The sequence below is a fragment of the Macrotis lagotis genome, unplaced genomic scaffold (assembly GCF_037893015.1).
Source record: "Macrotis lagotis isolate mMagLag1 unplaced genomic scaffold, bilby.v1.9.chrom.fasta BILBYCTG002, whole genome shotgun sequence".
In the NCBI taxonomy this organism is placed as follows: domain Eukaryota; kingdom Metazoa; phylum Chordata; class Mammalia; order Peramelemorphia; family Peramelidae; genus Macrotis; species Macrotis lagotis.
In genome coordinates, this window is record NW_027421909.1 from 1,233,206 (window position 1) to 1,238,597 (window position 5,392).

Sequence of the window (5,392 nt, forward strand, 5' to 3'; positions counted from 1 at the left end):
CCTCAAAATTCATTAATTTATAATGACCATATCAGAAGAGTTCTTTTTCTTAATCCAAAATGAACATGTCGGCACACAGTGATGTCCACTAATTTTCCAACTCATCTAATGCTGATGATTTTACATATCATTAACTTTAAAATGACATTTGCAAAAATAAGTAATAATAATGCTAAAATCTACAAAAAATGAATCCTGGCATTTTTGAATTCCTTGGTTTTAAGCAGCAGATCACTAAAAATTATTTTCTATATCACCATTAAATAAATTTCCATTACTAAAGAAGTTTCTCTCATGTGAGAACATTTTGATATAGTATATGTTTGCCTTTCATTTTTGAAGGAGACCGTGATATCAAGGAGGTGATGCCATGACAAGCACATGAATTGGATTTGAGTATGTTGGGGGGGGGGCGTGGTGGTGCTTGTGCTAAGTCACCAAGTCACCAACTGTACTTTATCCTCCAGCACCATCTTAGTCCAGTGGCCATATATGAATCAGAAGACCCTCGAAGAAAGAAAATCAAGGTTAAGTAACTTGCCAAAAGTCACCCAGCTAATCAGTGGCAAGTGTCTAAGGAAGGCTTAGAACTCCCGTCTTCCTGAATCCAAGGCTGGTGTTCTATCCATTGTATCACCTAGCTGCCCTTGTGAAGCTATAATGTAATAATGCATATATCATTTTAATTGTGTATGCCATCCATATATTGACGATAAAGAGGATGCTGACAATCTACTTGTACACATGCAACAGAAATCATAGTCCAATTCAGATCTATAAATTAAATCTCTCAGGGTTGGTCTATTTTTTGAAATCACTAAGTTTACTTACAGTCATTCAAACTGGCTTTTAGGAATAGCTTGTCTTTTATAAAACCATTATGTAAAAATATCCCATAGTATCAGATATACCAACAAATATAAGGTGTAATACCTGCAAGTAAGCTTCCCAAACTGGTCAAGAAAAGTTTCCGTATACATTCTTGCTACAATAATCACAAATGATCAAATCAGTATCAGAAGCAAAATGAACTTAGTTCATTGTAAAATCCAGAATGGGTTTTCATTACATCTGGATTAAGGCTGTGATTTTTTTGGTTCTGTGATTATTAAAAAACAAAAGTAACCTTGGGAGAACACAATAGAGTTAATAAGAAATATCAAAAAAACCTGTGATGGGCTTCAATGAATTTCATCAGTTTCTCAAAACTTTCAAATATTTTAATGAAACTAATTAACTTAAAACATCCAGAGTTGACCTAAGAGCATGTTTTATATCAGAAAAACATAAATTATCACTTAAAAACATCAGAAATCACTTCTAATTTCTAACAAAAGCAAAATAAAATAGTTCCATACCATTGACTTCAATTCTCAACTTCACTTAAGCTACAGACACTGCTGCCCTCCAACCACTTGCCAATAGGAAAAAAATATCATAGACAGATAGACAGAAAGATAGAGAGATGGATAGACAGACAGATAGATAGATAGATAGATGGATAGATAGATAAATAGATAGATAGATAGATAAGACAGACAACAGTGTCACCAGTTGAGATAGTAAAACTGCTTCATGTCTGGTAAGTTGTGAACTTAAGAGCAAACACAGAGGATGTAGTTAAGAGAAAGATCCTGATAGAGTCCTCTGAATATCCCACACTGTCTGTCCTCATAATTTATTGTCTTCAACATTATGAGGCACTTTGAAGAAGCTGGGAGAACAATTCTGACTTGCATTTAAAGAGAGCTTACATCAAGTGGACAAGATACTGTCTGTGCTATTGTTCCAGTAACACCAATACAAAGCAAATTTATCTGCATTTACAGACCTAAGACATTGGGTACACTGATGAAGACCTTTGAAGCAAGGTAAGGGCATGGGAGAGAATAAAAGTCTTTAAGGTGCCAAAATTATGAAGGAAATTCCTGCATAGGGAGGCAATCTAATGATAGTAGCCATCAGTCCTCTGAAAAGTCCTTTCCTTTGCATCAATCCTTTTGTATATATGAACAGCTCTGATGTATGTTTATTCTTCTTCCCCCATGCAAGGCCAGGCAAACTCTATGTCGACTCTGTAAGCGCAAGTGAACGCTGTCATCATACCTTCCATGGACGCAGCCACTATCAGATGACTATATCCAGAAATTGCAAGTTTTGTCATAATTAAATTTTTCTAATGGAGAAAGGACACAAACTCAGTTGTGTCATATGGAACGATTCTTATCACTTTTGCTCCATTCTCTCTATATAGACCTAGAGAGTCTTTGCTTCTGGGGACAGCATACAAAGCAGAAAACAGTCCTAAATGTTTGCACTGGTGACTGATTATGTGCCAATAATAACATGTACTCTCGATCTAAAGGTGGAATGATGGTTTTGACACACTATCCTGAGGTATGTCCTGCCACAAAGAAGCACAGCCAGTAGATGTCCATGTGAACTGTGGTGGGCTGGAGCTCCCACCTCCTGCTCCTCCACTCCAAGGGGCCTCGGGGCTGATTGGGCTGGGCTGGGACTACAATCAGTCCTGGGAACTCCAGGTGTTTAGCTTATCTTGGAAAATGACCAGCTCAGGAGAGCAATGCCATACAAGTCTGTCCCATAGCCCAGCAGCTGAGGTTCCAGTTTTCCTGATGATGTGGTACCCACACACATCCTTTCTTACAGCATGGTGATGCTCCTCTGTGACATTCATTCTCCTTGCCTTGTTCAGCCATAGCATGGTGGAAGAACAACTACTTTGTTTCCATTCCTCAGCTGTCCCAAAAAGTACTGCTGTAAATAGTTTGGAGTGTATGGGACCTTTTAGTGTTTTTTTGTTTTTTGCAAAGCAGTGGTGTTAAGTGACTTGCCCAAGATCACACAGCTAGGTAATTATTAATTGTCTGAGGTCAAATTTGAACTCAGGTCCTCCTGACTCTAGAGATAGTGCTCTATCCATTGTGCCACCTAGCTGCACCAGAACTTTTCAAAATTATTGATGACTTCATTGGGGTCTAATGGAGTCTTTATTTTGAAAGCTTTCAAAATATTTGGTACTTTCTGTGTATAATTCCTAATTATTTTTCATTTTGTCATTTCATACCTCTACTGAAAATGTATTAGTGTGTGCATATTCTCATACTTTATTTAACTATCAAAGTTATATTTGTGTCATAAGCAGATTATGATAGAACACACTAAACAGTTTTTTCAAATAGTGTATATAAAATTTTGATGAAGTGCTTCCTAAATGTTTGTTAAGATTTACTTTCAAAACCATTGAATGTTTTAGATTTTTTTCTCAGGAAACTCATTTATATCTTGATCAATTTGACTTTTTGAGACAGAGTTATCTGAATCTTCTTCATTATCTTCTTTTACAGGGACAGTTTATATTTTGGTAAGTATTCATCTGTTTCATAGAGATAGTCAGTTTTGTTGGTATCTACTTGAGTCAAATAATTCCTATATATTGCTTTCATTCCATCTTCACTTGTTATGCATATATCCTCTCATTTTTGAGGCCAGTCATTTGTTATTTTCCTGTTGTTAATCCAATTAAACAATGCTTTATTTATTTTGTTAATATTTTCATAAAACCAGCACTTTTATTTATTAGTTTCCTTTTTAAACATTTCCTTAATCTCATCTTTGACTTCAGGACTTTCATTTTGCAATATAAATGGATATTTTCATTTGTTTGTTCCTACTTTTTAAAATTTCATGCCCAATTGCTTCACATTTTCTTTCTCTGTTTTATAAGAAAAAGCATTTACAGATAGATGTTTCCCCTAAGTATTGCCTTGGATGCAGCCCACAAATTTTGTTATGTTGTTTCATTTTCGTATCTCTCTTAAATGAAATTATTACTTCACTGTCTGATTTATTCTTTGATCCATTCATTCTTTAGAATTAAATTATTTACTTACCAATTAATTTGTAATCTAAGTTTCCACAACTAGGTAATTCACCTCTCATTTTGGTCTATAAAAATTCAGTAAACGTCTCCATTTAGTATTTCTGTTTTTCTCTATTTGATTATGAGATATTATGCCCTAAGAGTTGTTCATTTTTGTAAAGGTGCCATGTTCAGCTGAGAAAGAATTGTATTTCTTTCCATTCCATTCTATCCCATCCTATTCCATTCCATTCCATTCCATTCCATTCCATTCCATTCCATTCCATTCCATTCCATTCCATTGTATTTCCATTCCATAGATTTCCAAGATAGAATGGAAATCTATCATGTCAAACTTTTAAAATATTCTTTTTGTCTCCTTGAATTCCTTTGTGCATATTTTATACATAGATTTATCTAATTCTGAGAGGGGAAAGTTGGGTTCATCCTTAGTATGATTTGACTGTTTTTGTCTGTAACTCATGTATTTTTTTCCTTTAAGAATTTAGATGATTGGCCATTGATGCACATTTGTTTCCTATTGATATTACATTATTGTATGTGGTATATTCAATCAAGATAAAATTTTCCTGCTTATTTCTCTAAATTAAGTTTGTTACAGATGTTGCTCTTGCTTTGTTTGTGATCATGATTGCTACCCTTGCCTTTTATACTTCAGCAAAGCTCCATAGGGAAATGGATTGTCTGAAGCTTCATATTTTTTCACATGACTGTATTCAGATCTAGATATGGGAATTTGAAAGTTGTCAGTGGTCCCAAATTGATGTGATTTGGGGAGAGTGTTGGTCACTGCTTTCCTGATCTGTGTTCTATTCCTTAACCAGGAAGAACCCCTGATCGTTCAGGACTGCAATTGATACTTTTCCTCAGGGTCCCTGTTCCTTGAGATTCTAAATGATGCTATTCCTCAGAGTCCCTCATCCCTTGTGACCCGAAGTGATAACCTGCTCTTCAGGGTATCTGCCTCCTTTTGCCAGAAAATATTTTTCTCTGCCCTTGAACTCTGAACCAGAAGTCTCTATAAGCAATGGAATGGCCAAATTCCTTCCACTCCTGTGGGGCCCCCAATAATCTCTTTCTAACCAGCTACTATGTCTCCTTAATGTCTCTGGCTTGAGAGGTCTCAAAGTTGAAACTGCTTCTGGTGGTGAAAATCAATTATCTGAAAAATGAAATAATTTTCAAATACAAAGTTTCCAAGGGTCTAAACAATGATTTAATAGAATGGTGAGAGCTTCCCTTAAGTCAGGCCAACTAATTCCTCAGTAATTAGTGATAAAGGATGATTCACAGAGCTTATTTCTATGACAGAAAAGAGGATTAAAAGCATATCAGCAGGGCAGCTAGGTGGCGCAGTGGAGAAGGCACAGGCCCTTGAGTCAGGAGTACCTGGGTTCAAATCCAGTCTCAAACACTTAATAATTACCTAGCTGCATGGCCTTGGGTGAGCCACTTAACCCCATTTGCATTGCAAAAACCTAAAAAAAC